The following is a 17205-nucleotide window of genomic DNA, read 5'->3' as shown; positions in this document are numbered from 1 at the left end:
GATTAGAATGTTTTTGAGACATGTAATGTTAACAGAATCTTAAACTTTGAGAGTTTCCAGATTTTCCAGCTAAGCATGGACTTTTTTTTTTATGACATAGATACAAATATGTACAAAAGCATAGCGTATATCTGGCACCCTGCAGGACTTCAATAACTATTTCTTCAATTGAATGGAAAGAGGAGAAAATTACTAACTCTATGAACCTTTAACTTGAAGGTTTTCCCACTAATAGAACATGACCTGAACTTACTGACACCCTCACCTACCTTGACTGCTCTCTGCTCAGAATACTTAGATTATATCCTACCAAATGGAGTGAAGGAAACAGCACTCACAGGACACCATAACGTGTTCTGCTCTCTGCTCAGAAACAAGCCACATTCGGGGTGTAGACATAGCATTTGGCTTTCATTATGTTAAGACCAAAGATCAAGAGCATATTCTCTTTGTTTTAAGTTTATTCATTTATTTTGGGAGAGGGAGAGCAGGGGAGAGGCAGAAAGAGAGGGGAGAGAGAATCCCAAGCAGGCTCTGCACTGTCAGCGCAGAGCCTGACATGAGGCTCAAAGCCATAAGCCATGAGATCATGACCTGAACTGAAATCAAGAGTCGGATGCTTAAAATCAAGTGTCGGATACTTAACCGACTGAGACACCCAGGCACCCAAGCGTATGTTCTAGATACGTCTATTTCCATTTTAATACTGACTACAATGCTTTAGCCATTTGCTACATTTTCAGACTGTGATATACCTTATGATCATATTAAAAATTGAATCCCGATTTGAGGTGACTGTCATCCCAAGTCCTCAACCTGAACATGGCAGACTAAAGGGGAGGACTCTGCCTTGTCTTTGTAGGAGGGACTAAGTTTTCTCTGAGTATTGAGAGGAAGCTCTTCATTATGAAAAAGATACAAACTGTAACACATCCAGGATAAAGGACGGACTTAGAAAACACCCTTCCGCGAGCCCCAAGGAAACAATAGCATTGATAAGTTTCATCAGCGGGTCCTAAAACAATTAGGTGCAAGGTGCTGGAGAGAAGATATCCTCAAGGTGCCCTATAAAATAATCACCCCACAAATTAGGTATTAATTGCAAATAGTGAAACCATGCACGTGCACTAGAGGATCCGATGATCACCACTTCACCAGGTAATCAATCTCAGCACTGTGACAAGGTGAAAGACACAGTGTCACCTTAGAAGTATTGCCCCGTAGCTCACCCAGACTCAACTCAAGCCTTTAGACCAAGGGTCAGCACACATCTGTTTGCTGTCCACACCTTTTCCTGTGTCATGCTTGTTATCCAGGTGTAGGTAGTAATGAATCCCTTCTTCACTCACAACAGTACTGCGGTGTGGATGACAAATGATTAGCGGACCCTCTTTGTATCTGACGTCCAGTAGGCAGGAATTGCGGGGGCTAGAAGATAAAATGGCACCACGGGTCAGGTCCAGAAAGTACAGCATTCTACAGAAGAATTGGCCTGGTTTATCCACAGCTTCGGTGTCATGAACTTGAGGGGAAAGAAGCGATCTGGGTTTGGAAAAACAAAAAATAAGCCCCGTCATGGAAGGCATCAAGGGATGATTGGGGTATTTCATTCTAAATGACATTACTGAATTTTAATTGATTCGCACGCATGGCCCTGGTGGGTTTACTCGTACACTCTGGGCAGGACCAGAGGAAAGATTTTGGCTCCAGCATCTGGGGGAAAAGCTCTGTTTGGCCCAGTTGAGCAAGCGAGTGGCCAACAAGATGTGAGGAAATCTTTTCTCCAAATTTCAGGCGAATTGAAGAGAGGTGTGCAAGATGCAATCTGGTTGTAAAATCAAGAGTTCCGTTTTGATTGTGTTGAGTTCAGCAACTCGCGGACGAACGTCGAGAAAATCAAAGGTGAAAATCGACAAAACCCCAAATCCCGAATGTGTATCGTAGATGCAGGCCTGACCCAAAGGACAATCTGAATGCATGTGGGGAGGAACGGACTGTAAGGGTCGTTCTTTTTTGACCTCCTTTGTGTGCCCGGGTCACAGTCCATGACCTTTCCAGGCAGGAGAGTGAGGAATTGATGTGGGGCGCTGGCCCATTTTGATCCAGGCCAGTGATGCCCCGCAAAGACCCCTGAGTCGCCAGCACGGCCACCCCGGTGCTTCAGTGTGACAGCCCACGAGGGTCACTAGCCATCACCATTGTCCTCAGACAGCTTGATGGCAAACGGGCACGCGGAGGACAGGAGAAGAGCTAGCGACTTCCCAGCAGGAGGAGCGGGGGAAAAAGTGGAGGAAAGAGTGAGACAAAGGTGTTGGCAGGTTCCCCTCCAGAGGGGGTGCCTTTTGCCACAGCCCCTTCAGAACCACCTCCAGAAAATTCAGTTAGCTGCCGCGAGATGACGGGAACAATTGTTGGCAAGAACGGGGTATGTAGATGCAGAAAAATTAACTCCCTTTTTGACGTTGAAATGACAGTTCTGTTTTGACAGAGCTCTAAAATAAGCCCGTGTCACATAAGGTTGGCTTTTCTAATACAGTATCTGTATAATTTTAATTTTTTTCTGCTATAGGACTGTGTGCAGCACAAAACAATGGCACATTTGTGTTTATTCATTACTAGTTTGGTAGATCTTTTTCATCGGTACCGTGAGTTCCTTGTGCCAGAAAGTTTCCCTTACTCCCAGTGATCTGTAAACTCCAGTGATAAAATCACCTTCGTTTTCGAGGTGCTCTGAGAGTGGGGTGGTGTCTGGGAGAGACCAGTTCTCGGACGGTCTAACGGGGTCAGTGTTAGGTGATCGTGTTGTTAAATGGGAAACCAGTCCGCGTGCGTGTCTGAGAGTGAGTGAATGGGAGTGCGCGTGTGTGAGTGCGCGTGTGTGAATGCATGTGCACATGCAAGTGTGGGTGTGAGTGTGCAGGTGCTGTGTATTGTGAGTGTGTGTGCGTGCGAGTGCGCCTACAGAGTGGAGCTGCGTAGTCGTGAACAACACCGGCACACGGAGTCAGCCAGGGTTTGGATCCTGTCTGCCTCTAGCATTGAGACGTCAGGCAGGTTCTACTTTTTTTTAAAAAAAATTTTTTTTTTCAACGTTTATTTATTTTTGGGACAGAGAGAGACAGAGCATGAACGGGGGAGGGGCAGAGAGAGAGGGAGACACAGAATCGGAAACAGGCTCCAGGCTCTGAGCCATCAGCCCAGAGCCTGACGCGGGGCTCGAACTCACGGACCGCGAGATCGTGACCTGGCTGAAGTCGGACGCTTAACCGACTGCGCCACCCAGGCGCCCCAAGCAGGTTCTACTTTTTGTGAGACTCTGTGTTTGGATCTGTACAACGAAACTCATCCCTGTTTTAAACCGATTTTGTGAAGACAAAATGAGATGATGGGAGTGAAATGCCGGTCCCAGCAGCTGGCCTGTAGTAAATGCCGGAAATATGTCAGTTGCTATGATTTTGTGAACTTTTGGGCACACCTCCTTTTCCTTCGAGGGACTTGGATGTAGAAATCTTTAAAACCTGGTCTCTGCTCTCTTTTAACACCGGAGAGCTCCAGACAGAAGCGAAAACGCGAAATGCCAGCCTGTGGCCCATTTGTGCCTGTTTGTGACTCGCCGGAGGGGCGGGGCCGCGCAGAAGTAGCCGGTGCGCCCCTGGAATCTCGAGTAACGGGGTGTGTGGCGCGGTAGGCAGGGACGCCCAGGAGGGTGGACAGAGGGCCGGGGGTACAAGTGACTGATGGCTGCCTGAAGGGCTCAGCCCCCCCCCCTCCCCGCCCCCGGTAAAGCTCGTGGCACATGATCGCGGGGAGCCACGGAGCTAAGCGAGAGCAGAGCCCGGTGCCCGGGAAGCTGGTGCCCCCGCAGGCCCGGGGGGTCCCCGTCCAGGTGCGTGATCCAGGGGGATCGAGGGCAAAACAGGTGCTCCTGAAAAGGCTTTGCATTACATCGTCTATTTCTGAGGACAGGAATTCTGACTCTGTAGAATGGAATTTTATCTTCTTCGTAGTGTGTTTTTACTTTTCCTACCAGGCCCTGACTTCTTCCAGAGACCGGCGGGTGGGGAGAAGGGTAGAGAGAAGTGTGGTGGTAAGTGTGCACCACGTGGGTAAGTTACGTTCGGCTCTCAGCTGGGACTTCACTGTCTTAGGGGACTAATCCCTCCCACGGAAAAGCCCATTTGAAATATTTGGCCCAGGATAATCTGTAAGGGCATTCGCGTAAAATAACTCGAGCGTTTTGCTTTCGTCTTTTTGTACACTCTGCTGCTTTTGAGAAGCTTCATTTGCACTGAAATAAAGATCACATTCTTTTTTATTTTTTTTAAGTTTATTCATTTTTGAGAGACAGAGAGAGCAGGGAAGGGACACAGAGAGGGAGAGAGAGAGAATCTCAAGCAGGCTCTGCATCATCAGCGTGGAGCCCAACGTGGGGCTCGAACTCATGGACCGTGAGATCATGACCTGAGCTGAGGTCAGACATTTAACTGACTGAGCCACCCAGGTGCCCCAAATAAAGATATAATTTTTCACAGATATTGAGGGTGGCCATCCTTCCTCCACTGTGCCTGCCGGGGTCCTTCCTACCCAACAGGGAACATTTGCAGACACTTTCCTTCGATGGGACTTCTATTGGTTAGAAAATAAAAGAAAGTCTTAAGTCCTTTAAATATGTGTTTGTCAGTAAAATAGATGAGCTGAGTCAATACAATGCTACAAGAATGACCTAAAGGTAGCCCACACGTCCCATCCCCATTTGGTGTGTTTGCTTGAACAACGGCCACACTGCCACCCTCTTCCTCCGTGATCCTGCCGCCATAGTTCTTTGTCATTAGGTGATTGTAGAAAGATGACATTAATTTTTGAACTATTGGCCATGTGTGCCTAGCCCTAAGATAAAATACTCCTGTCCGTGCCCCTATTTTTTTTTGATAGATTTTAATTTTTTTGGAGCAGTGTTAGGTTTACAGAAAAAATTGAGCAAAAAGTACAGAGCATTCCCGTCAATCTCCTCTGCCATTCTCCCCACCCCCTTTGCCCTACTTTTAACATCTTCCATGAGTGTGGCACATTTGTCACAAACGCTGAACCAATATTGATACGTTATTACTAACTAAAGCCTATGCTGTACATTAGGGTTCCGTCTTGCTTATCATCTCATGGCTGTTTTATTTTGCATCTCCCTAAGGACCCAAGATACTGAGCATCTTTCCATATGCTTATTTTCAATTGGCGTATCTTCTTCGATGAGGTGTCTGTTCAGTTCTTTTGCCAGTTTTTATTTGGGTCGTGTCGTGTCGTGTCTTGTTGTTGTTGAGTTGTGAATGTTCTTTGTATACGTGAGATACAGTTCTTTATCAGATGTGTGTTTCGCAAATATTTTCTCCCAGTCTGTGGCTTGTCTTGTCATTCGATAGACAGTATCTTTCACAGAGCAGAAATTTTGTAATTTTAATGAAGTCCAGGTTATCCGTTCTTTTTTAAAATTTATTTAAAGTGTTTTACTTATTTTTGAGAGAGAGCATGCAAGCAGGGGAGGGGCAGAGGGAGAGGGGGGACAGAGGATTGAAAGTGGACTCTGCACGAACAGCAGCGAGCCCGATGCGGGGCTCAAACTCCAAAACCGCGAGATCGTGACCTGAGCCGAAGTCAGAAGCTCAACCAACTGAGCCCCCCAGGCGGCCTCCAGCTTCTCAACTCTTTCTTTCATGGATTGTGTCTTTGGTGTGGCGTCTACAAAATCATCACCAAACCCAAGGTCACTTTAGATTTTCTTGTATGTTATCTTCTAGAAGGTTTATAGTTTTGCATTTTACCTGTAGGTCAATGATCCATGTTGACTCAACTTTTGTGAAGGACATAAGGTCAGTGTCCAGATTCATATTTTTACACATGGGTTCCCACCTGTACTAGCATCTTATGTGGACAAGACCCCCTTTCTCCATTGAATTGCCTTTACACCTTTGTTAGAGATCCGTCGACTGTATTTGTGTGGGTCTATCTCTGGACTCTCTATTCTACTCCGTAGGTCTGTTTGTCTCCTCTTTTGTCTTTGGTATTGCACCTTTAGAGTGATCTTGAAGTTGTGTAATATTGGTTCCTTGACTTTGTTCTTCAACACTGTGTTGTCGCTTAGACTTTTAACTCTTATGCGACTCTAGTCTTCCTGGATTCTTAGTTCCACCTCTGTTTGGCTTAGCCTTAGTCCAATCCCTAATAAATAAGGAATACTGTGCTCCCTGCCCAAAGCCAGTCTCTTCCCCTTTGTGCCTGAATACGATACTCTTTTCCCATTAACATCATTCCTTGCCCCACCCCCGCCGCCCGCCTACAGATACCTTTGCACAGAGCGGGGTCTCCGTGGTCTCGGGTACGTGTGTTCCAGTTGTTTCTCCTTCTCTGTCTGCGTCTGTGAACAAAGGCAAGATCCCTGGACTTAAGGAACCGACGTTCTACTTAGGAATGGCGGTCAGTAAGCAAGCACCAAGAAGGAACATGACCGTGGAAGGCTATGGTGCTGTACAAAGAGTAGTCAGGGAAGGTGTCTCTGAGAAGCCAGCATCTAAGGGAAGCTCCAACACAAGGAGGAACTAAGCCGGGCGGAGATCTGGGGCGAGGGTAGAGGAGCAAGAAGGGCAGGGCTGGGAGGTGGGAATGTGCTGAGTGTGTCTGGGGACCGCAGGGAGGACAGTGTGGTTGAGGAGGAGGGGGCAAGGAGGCGTGGATGGGCAGCAGGGAACCAGACCGCGCGTGGCTTGTGGAGCAGGGGGGAAACTCGGACTCTGAGTGTGGGAGCAAAGCCGTTGCAGGAGTAGAACATGAAAGATTGTAGGTGATGGTGGGAGCGGATGCATTCCTAATCCATTTTTCAGCCACAGCCGGTCAGATCCGCTGCTAGCGTAGAAGCTGGTGGGGGGAGAAATGTCAAGGTGGGCTTGTAGCTTCTGCCTGAGCCCCTGGAAGGCTACTTTCCATCTCCCGATGGAGCGGACGGCAGGGGTGGGGGGAAGAGGAGATTTGCCTGGGATGGTCAAGAGGTCCTTTTCGGACCGTGTTAAATCCGACGTGGGTGTTACATCCACGTGGAAATGGAGTAGGCTGTTGTTGGGTCCTCGGGTCTGGGTTCAGGGTGAGGTCTGGGCTGAGACACGGACTCGGGTGTGGTCAGCAGGGAGACGGCGTTTAAGGCCAGGGCAGGGGTGGGGTCCCGGAGGTGAAGAATCAGAGACGAGCCGTGGCCCCCAGACGGAACCCTGTGGAACGTGGGGTCGCATCAGGAATCCAGCATTGGGGACTGGGTGCCAGTTTCTAAGAAGAGGCAGGGACGGTGCCCCCTGGGGGCAAACGAATAACCATTTGGAGCAGAGAGTGAGGCCCAGGGGTGGAGCCAGAGGAGGGCCATTGATGGGCTCACAGATGTGGCTCCTGGAGTCACCGTGGACTGTCGCTGGGGTGGTGGCCATGATGGCAAATGTCTGCTCCCTCTCCCACGCCCTTTGTGTCTGACTGCAGGATTCGCCCCGGAGACTGGCACCCGGGGCCGCCTGCAGGCGCTCGCATTTGTCCTCTTGGGTTGGGGCAGGCAGGGCAGGCGGGGGCGGGGGTGGGGTGGTGCATCCAGGCCTGAGAATCAGCGTGTATGGGGAGCTGGGGCGGTGCGGTCCGGGCGAGGCGCTTGGACCACCGGCGAGGCGTTTGTCCCAGACGATGGGAGCATGTGATCTGCGTCCTGTGGGGCTGAGCACACAGCCTCGAGAGGCGGAGAGTAAAGATCACACGGAAATCCAAAACCGAAAGTCCCTGAAGGCACGTATGTCTCTGGAGTCACCGAGACACCGCTCCCGTGGCCCCGCAAGCTGGCCACGGCCAAGAGAGAGAACGCTCCTCCCGGACTCTGAGCGTGGATGCCACGGCTGTCGTCTTCCGGCCCTTGAGCCTCGGCGTCACAGCACGAAGGAGAGCGGAGCTGGGAGGGACACAGGCCTGCAGGGCCTCGCTGGGATGCTGTCCCCAAGGGCGCCACCTTGGAGGCGGCCAGGGTGGAAAACAGCAGAGCAAGTCGGCCGCACGCAGGACGCCCAGGACAAGGGTCAGCCTACCTGAAGTCACTGGCACGTGACAAAAGCAGGGGTCCCCGGGGAGTGACAGCAGGCAACGAAAGCAAAGAGCGAGAACCCCCCAGTGAAGACTACGTGTCAGACCTGGTGAGAGCTGCTCGGGACAAGTCCCCCGAGCAGCTCGTGAGCCACTTAACAGGTGGATGAGCACGTCTCCCCTCCGCGGCCCTCGCAGGCCTAGTCCAACCGGAGCTTCCCTAGGGGAGCGGTGTCGTGAGCGACGCGACCTCCGACCTCGCGGCTTTGCTGCGCGTGTGTGTTTGATGGTCCACAGTCCAGGGCTGCTCAGGCCGTGTTCCCCTGGAATCACTACTGGGGACTTTACCCCCTGTAGCCCCTCTGTTTAGTGAGGCCGTGGTGTGGGGGGGGGGGGGCGGGGACCAGCCTCGCACACCTGGGTTCTAGATCCTTCTGCAGGTGCTTCCTGTCGGGGTTGGTTTCACCAGACACCGGGTCCCACATCGGAGACACAGGGAGGCTGGGATCACCGTATTCCCACCGCCAGCTGTGCGGCTCTGATGGGACACATAACCGGTCCCGACGGGGTGCTGCTGTCTCATCCGGGGGAGAGGCAGCCAGCGTGCCCCTGAAATAATGGCAGGAGGGAACGTCTGCGAATGAGCTCAGGGGCTGTGGGCACAGAGGACAAGCTCGGAGCGTGTTCGCTTCCTCCCTCGCAGGCGGTCTCCCAAACCCCCAAAGCCCTGGGTCCTGTCGCCTAGAGCACCTGCTGATGGGTCTGTCTGGTCCCCCTGTTGACCTCACTCGAGGGTCCCTTCGGTGTGGGGGAGGGGCCTCTATTTAATACTGTTCCTGCCCCAGAAATTAAATAGAGGATTAAATAGAGGCCCCTCCCCCACCGTGTGGCCCTGCCGGTGCCAGAACACAGGGAGTCTTTGTGACCATCGAGGCCCCCAGATAGGTCCCTCCAGACAGAGGGCCCCCTGGGAGGGCTCCTCAGCCCCCTTCCAGGGGTGACCACAGGACACAGGACGAGAAGATCCCTGCTCAAACATGGAAGTTTGCCCGACCCCACCAGGACCCGGATGGGTGTCTTTGTTTTTGTAAGCGTCGTGCCTTGGAATACTGGAGCCTTTGATGAAACCTCCGGAATAGGATTCGGCTCTCTGGAGTGTGCTTGCTCCTCGTGGAGCCTGGGCAGGGGTGGGTAGGGAAGGGGGGCCTGCCGAGGGGGCGGGGGGCACTGTGCAGTCATTCCAGACGCTCACCCGGTGACAGGGGGCAGCAGCTCGGGAAGCCTGTGGCAGCCAGATCCTTGTCTGAGAGTCGAATAACGTTTCTGTTAAAATGGTAGAATGAATCTCTTTCTTCTCTGTTTTTTTTTTTTTAACCTTCCATTTCTCCTTTCTACAACCTGGACATTGTATGTATTTGCAGTCACTGCCCCAGCCCCCAATTTATCCCAACCCCCCAATTTACCCCTACCTTACCTACCAAGAAGATCACACACACACACACACACACACACACACACGCACACACACACACACACACACACACACACACTGACACTCACAGAATTTTGTCATTAATTTTAATGCCAAAAAGTACTATGGGTGCTTAGTGGTTCATTATAATTTCATATTTTTTCAAACCTTCTTAGATTAAAAGAGGAAAAAAAAACAAAAAATGTGCCTCCTTCCCCAGACAGGTATTCAAACTGATCACTGTGTTCACAGCAGTGCTCCAGGTAATAGTTAGAAAATCTCTCCAAATGTGTATTTTCTTCCCACCTCCCTCTTTCTCCTGAATCTTCTCCAGCAGCTAAGGAGAAAACAATGTGTCACTATGATTATGAAAATAGATATTGTTCTCCAGCGTTTGCCATTGTCTGAGTCCGTTTGGGCTGCTGTAATAGAATACCATACTTTCCGTGACTTAATTCACACACCCTGATTTCTCACATTTCTGGAGGTCGAGAGTCTGAGACCAAGGGGCTGGCAGAGTTGTGTCCGGTGAGCCCCGCTTCCAGGTCCAGACACTGGTCTTGTCTCCCGGAGACGGGCGCAGGGGGCTGTCTGGTCTCCCAGCACACGGCGGGGTCAGGATTCGCTGTGAGAATTTGGGGTGGGGGAGATAACAAACATTCTGTCCAAAACAGGAATCCTCACCTACGTCCCGCTGAAGAAAGCCAAGTGTTAAGCCACAGAACAATTTTATTAGAAGTTAGAAGACCTTTCTGGGTATTTGTAAAAATATACTACGAACTACATTTTCATTCTGGGATGACGGGAGTGGCCATAGAAACTGGCTTGCAGAGTTTCTGTGTCTACACAGTGCTCTCCTCTCTCTTTGCCCGTAGCTCACACAAGTTGAATGTTGCAGTGCCCCAAAGTGGCCTCTCTCTCCCTCCCCCCCCACCCTCCTTCTCTTTCTCACACCCAAAAACAGACACTTTGATTATCCGTTTAAATTAAGTGTCAAATTATCAATCACGTAGCGACAGTGAGAACAAACCACATACATAGACACATACGCTCATATATATGTGATCAAACTTTAAGTGAGAATCTGAAGGAGAAGACAAAGAGGAAGCATATCTGTGGCAAAAAACAAAGATATAAGTTGTCAATCTTTTCAGAGAGAGAGAGAGAGAGAACGAGCTACAGCTTGCACAGCGTCGGTTCTGGATTTGGGAGGCCCCCACGCGCAGGAAAAAACACACTTCTTGATCTGTCCAGGTTCATGCATGTCAGACAGTAGCACAATTCGTATTTGCTGTTTTGCTCACATCATTTTCTAATGCAGGGATTTGGTTTGATGAAAGTGATACGTCTTGATTAAGAGCATTAGTGGCCAAGAGTAAAAGACTGTGACATTTGATTGGTAAACTTCTTCTATTGTGCATCAAGGCCCCAGAGGAACAGTTAACAAAACCATGAATGCGTATGTTTCCGAATTGGTTTCAGAGGCTAAACGTGAGTTTCAGTCGTGCTTCGTGAACGGACCGAAATGTTTGCCGAGCTTGGCTATCTGTGGTGAAGTAGAAGTTTTAGTCTCTTTGCACAGATAGGACTACACTGCTATTTCCAAGAGGCTTATTATGAAGCAGAATCTGTTGATCGAAAAATATGCTTTAGATTCAAATGAAAGAAAATGTATTAACTGCTGTGTTACTTTTAGGCCAGTTATTAACCAGCATTTTGCTGCAACAGACACATTCACACACTACCCCAATTCTGAATTCCAGACCTTACCGCCTCGTCGTCTCCATGGTGGGTCAGAATTCCCCAGAAGATGCTTTGCCCTCCCCCTGCCCCGACACCCTCCCCCCTGGGCTGGAACAGTAGCTATGTGACCGCCCTAAGTAATGTCTTGTTCATGACCTTTTTCTGCAACCTCTCCCTGCTTTGTCTCTGTGGGGATGTTGACAGAACCAGGCTTCCATTTGTGCCCTCTATACACCCTGAATTCCAAGTCTCAAACCTAGAAAGATCATTGCATGTCAATGGCAGTTTAAATTGTAGATTAAAAAATGTTAAATATACTGTTCAAATAAACATCTCCAGGTTAATGTCTAAAACTGAGTTGCTTCTTCTAGAATCAGTTGGCAATATTCCTGAATTATTTCTTCAAATGTAAGGAAAGAGTTTAAGTCCTACAAGGATGTGAGTTTGAGGCTTCTTGGATAAAATATACCCTGAAAGCTAACAGAAACAGAAACATTACTTAGGAAAGAGGTACATTCCAAAAAGGGATATGTAATATTTGATCGGCAAAGCAAAACATAATCGTTGAGTTATACGTTAAATTGGGTATTGTCATTTTTCCACCCTTCAAAATAAAGCAAATAGCTCTTTTCCTGATTGCAAAAAGTAATGCGTGGTCGTTCCAAGAATGTCAGAAAAGGAGTTAGAAAAAAATTAAAACTACATCTAATCTCACCAGTCTTCTATTTTACTGTATTTTCTTCCAGATGCTCTATATGTGGGCACACGATATACATGTTCTATGTTACTACCAAGAATGGAATGATCCATACAGCCATAACCTGCATTTTCACTTAATGTGGCAAGGGTGTTTTCCCATCTTGGTAGAGGTGGGTCACATGATTGATGAACACACATGTAAATGGTCATCTCGGGTGGGTGTCTGTAAGTCAGGCGTTTACTGAGGAGCGCAAAGGTGGTCTCTTGTCTGCTGTGCTGTGCACCTGAAGGGGACAGATTCAAGATCTGCAACGGCTTGGTCAAGGAGTGTTGAAAGGCGTTTAACATACTTATTCCCTGATTTGAGACCAGGCTCCTGACCAAAGTGCCCATGAGCGTTCGGCACGTCCTCGGATGGACGCACACTTCTCTCTGAGTGGCGTGCCTGCGAGTGGCCTGGCACGTAGTAAGAAGTCAATAGCTTTTATCAACTGGATTTAGATGACTGAGTAGTGACAGTAAAAGTGGCTATAGACAGGGAGCTTGAAACTCACGCTGCTGGGTAGTTACCGTCATGCTGAAGCAATCTACACGGCGCTGTGTAATTCCGGGCAAGCCCGGATACCAGTGCAGGCAGCCGTCCTTATCCTTCAGGCTGGAGGTTTTTAAACTTCTCGTGTCACGGAGAGACCGTAAATAGGATACCCCCCGCCCCTTTACGCACCTGCTTATCTTCTATTGTTTCATTTATTCTTGTGGTCAGTGATCTTGGAGCACGTCCTGCGTGCTTACTGTGCTAGCTCGGGACGCAGAGATGGATGGAGGACAGCAAAGTCAGGTGGGTCGGGCTGTCGTTCAAGCTGGAATGTCTTCGTCAGTTGTCTCCAACCTTCAGTTCCTAATGTGGGCGAAGGTCATCATTTCATCCTATTTTTTTAAAAAATGTAGTATTTATTAACACTCAAAACCACTTGGGTCTTTCAGCTTCAGAAATTGTCTTGTTTGGGGCACCTGGGTGGCTCAGCTAGTTAAGCGTCCAACTCTTGATTTCCACTCAGGTTGTGATCTCATGGTTCGGGAGATCGAGCCCCACGCTGGGTTCTGCGCTGACAGCACGGAGCCTTCTTGGGATTCTCTCTCTCTCCCTCTCTCTCAAATAAATAAATAAACTTAAAAAAAGAAAGGAAGGAAGGAAGGAAGGAAGGAAGGAAGGAAGGAAGGAAGAGAAAGAAAGAAGGAAGGAAGGAAGGAAGAAAGGAAGGAAGGAAAGGAAAGAAAGAAAAGAAAAGAAAGAAAGAAAGAAAGAAAGAAAGAAAGAAAGAAAGAAAGAAAGAAAGAAAGAAATTCTCTTGGTAAGAATTTTTAATGGCTATTTATTGCTAATGCCCTGATCATAGTATTTTGTTAATACTTCTACTGGGAATTTATTAAACCTTACCTTCTTTAGCTCATGTTTTATTCATCTTTGCATTTTTTATGCCACCAACTGTAATGTCTTCTTCATTCCATCGAATTTGAAAGTACCCATTGAGAATAATTTGCAGTAGAAGGAATAATGTAATTAGTCAGATGCATTTTCTAAAACAAAGCAAGAAAATGTTTGCATATACTCATTTTAGCTATAGAAAAGTTTCTGATTTTCTTATCATTATAATTGCATGTGAAGATTTGAAATGAGTAACCCAGTTTGAAATAAGAAAATATTAGTAAATATCAAAAGCATTCAAAAAGAAAGACATCTGTAAATGTCCAGTTTTGTATTCAAGCGCTGGGCCCATCCATTTGGAGTTGTTTGGGGCTTCTAAGGTCAGACGTGGAAAACTCTACTCTCTTTTCTGATCAAGAGAAATCTGAGATCAGTTCCATAGGATACCACCAAAATCCAGGAACAAAAACTTGAAGTGCCATTGGGTGAGATTCAGACTCATTCACGTAAAAGAGCCCATTTTTTTTTTTCTAAAAGCTGCTGGAAGACATACTTCCCATTTCCCATCATGTGGAATATAAGTCTTTATGTGAAGGAAAAATGCTTTTTTATTCCTCACGTATAAATTTCAGTTCCTTAGACACTCGCTCAAGTCGGTGTTGACTTAATCTTCAGGATGAGTTAGCCGTGTTCTAGAAAATGATACTGCTCTGCACAGACACTGGCCTTGGGTGTCATAATGACTCTTTTTCCCCGTTGTTCAGTGAGTTTGGAAATATAGTCACCACTGTATCGTGAACATCTGTCCCCACTCGGCCAGCCCCCCGTGAACCCCTGGGCATGCACTGTGCACTCCACAGCTTAGACTTAGTTACGTGTGAAATTATCTCTGCAACTGCACGTGCACTGTTTTAGGGTCTGGGATTATGTCTTCGGTTACTTTCTTCCACGTAGCGTGGCTTCTCAACACATTGGTTCCTTGGCTAAAACATTATTCTGGAACATATCTTTCAGGTCTGTATCTTAGGCATTGCCGCTCATTGGGAATGTTGAGGAATGCTGTTCATATGGGGAATATGATGACCACTAATTAAAAAGAGTTAGTAAAGCAATTTTGAAACAAGTTATGGAAACAAGTGCTGTAAAAATCTTGATCAGAAGCCGTTATTGGAAACATGCTTGTCCCGAACTCCATCTGTGCCTTCCAAACGTGGTTGCACATCGTGATCACCTTGCTGAAATACCAGCCACAGAGGCGTGTTAGCACATCACAGTGAATGTGTTATTTCGAAAGTCCCTCAGGTGATGCTAACGTGCTATATTTGGGAAACACTGACCGGAAGTCTCACGTCATCCCTAATTCTCTTTTTCCTCCTCTAATAAGTAGTTCTGTTCTTGAAAGATGTTTGTAATATTTTGATTTAAAACGAATCCTCTTTTACAAGGTGCAGAGATTTGACAAAAGATTATCTTCTTACAGGCAATGGATTTAGAGGCTCTTAAATTTTGGTAATGCCCAGTGGATGAGAATTTGATGTAATAAATAAAGGCACGATAACAACAATAATGATGGTTTTAATCATTAAGACTTTTATTATTTTTTTAATGTTTATTCAATTTGAGAGAGAGTGAGCATGAGCAGAGGAGGGGCAGAGAGAGGGGGACAGAGGATCCAAAGCGGGATCTGCGCTGACAGCAGCGTGTCTGATGTGGGGCTTGAACCCATGAACCTCGAGATCATGACCTGAGCCAAAGTCGGACACTAAACAAACTGAGCCACCCAGGCGCCGCATCGTTAAGACTTTTAAAAATTAAGTCTGTCTTTGTGAGGGTATATCTATGATATTAATCAAGAACTCTCTTGAGTTTTTTCCATTTTATCAACTAGGTAACTTAAGTTTGTTCTATCAACTAGATCTAACTATGGAATCAAAGAGCAAGCTAATTTTAAAGTCTCTGCTTTATCAGAATATCTGCCTCCAATTTAGAAAAGAAGTAGATGGCAAAAAAAGAGAGAGAGGGGGAAGGAGAGGAAGAGTGACTGTTATGATTTAGTGAGGAGGTATATGGTCAACATTGTGTTAGGCATTTAATGTGCATAACCTCCCTCCCTTCTCGTGGCAACCCTATGAGGGAAGTATTCTGTGCCCATTTTCCAGATTAGGAGACTGAGGCCTGACAGTTGCCTAAATTGTCCAATGCCTAATATTTTATGAAAAGTAAAGCAGAGATGAAGGAATTAGTCTTTTTTGAAGTTTACAAGAAGGCTGGATTCTCCCACCAAATTTAAATCTTGATGTTTGAATGGATGATAATCTATCCTCCCTCTTTGGCGTTAGGACTTGTCCTAATGGAAGAGGGCCTTCGAGACTTTTGGGGGTAAAGGGGTACATTCACTTCGGGTCTTCCCCAGTTACCGATCCACCGGGAACTCTCCCAGGTACTGAAGAGTCGCAGCCCAGCTGCGCCTTGATCTTGTTTGATCTGTGTTAATGGGACCTGACCCACGAAAGCGATTTTACCCTGGCAGCCCCTTGTGTTTGTGTTCACCCCCTCTTCTCTGTACACAGTTCCCATCTCAAACTCAGTCTCCCTTACTATCCCCATGGCTATCCCCATGCCCCTGGCTATCCCCGTATCCCACGTGGTCTGCATGGGAGAGAACAAAATAATAGCAAAGTTATTGGAGACGTTTGAGCTGACTGCTGTCTGAAAGGTGATGTTCAAGTGCATGTTGAAGTAAGAGATTTGGCATTATTTGCTACTGTTTACATTGAACTCCTATTAAAAATGGGGACAATATGAATTGTTTTGTCTATTAGTTTATATTCTATCATATTCAAAGTTTGGCGTTTGAATTATTTAAATTTCTTCAGTTGTCCTAACTTCCTTTCCTTTGTGGAACGGGCTAAAATTGGAAAGGAGAAGAAAGGATTTAATTGTCACAAGAAAGACGAGTGTCGTCAGAGAGCAAGCGGGAAGTTAATGTTGAAAAGGAGAAAGGAGAAAGCAAATACCAGGAAGGTGGACATGTGAGGGGGGTTGTTGATAAATAGCCGAGAGGGCCAATGGACAGAGTTTCACTGAACTGAAATGAGCATCACAGATCCAATGAATTAGGAGGCATGTTCTCATGGCCTCCTCTTGCTTTCTCCTGACACCAGTCCGTTCACCTCATGTCAGCCGATCTGAGTTGCTCCGGCCATTCAAGTTAACTAGCGGTTTGAAGTTGACAAGTCACTTAACCTCGTTTATTCTAGTTATCTCTTCTCTAAAATGAGTGGGGTTGAGCTAGATGAGTTCTTCCAGTCCTTCTGGATCTCCAACTATGTGTCTGCAGATGCCTTAAACTCACCTGTCCACAGCCAGCCATGGCTTTGCACAGCACGCATTCTGGTTCGTTTCAAATGCGAGTTTTCTCTAAACCAGTAATCCTGCCAGGCTCTTACGCTTTCCTTCTGTGCTTCTGGGAAGGAAAGCTTCCTTCTCGAAAAGGGTCTTCTCTTCTGTGATCAGCGCCCATCAGTACTCTAGAACCTATGCTTATAACAGAATCACCAAACTGCTACAAAGCCTCTGTCTGAGGAAGTGGCCTCCTTTTCAATGCATATATTTCTGCTTCTTACTTGATTCATTCATTCTGTAGACACGGCACGAAAGAGTGAAAGTGAGCCATGTTACATGCTCTGGTGGAAGAAAAAAATTCAAAGGACCTGCTCCCAGCATTTGAAGAGGACACATCCTGGGGCGCCTGGTGGCTCAGTCGGTTAAGCAT

This window comes from Lynx canadensis, chromosome B2, assembly GCF_007474595.2.
Source record: "Lynx canadensis isolate LIC74 chromosome B2, mLynCan4.pri.v2, whole genome shotgun sequence".
Taxonomy (NCBI): domain Eukaryota; kingdom Metazoa; phylum Chordata; class Mammalia; order Carnivora; family Felidae; genus Lynx; species Lynx canadensis.
Note: the sequence above shows the minus strand (reverse complement) of the source record.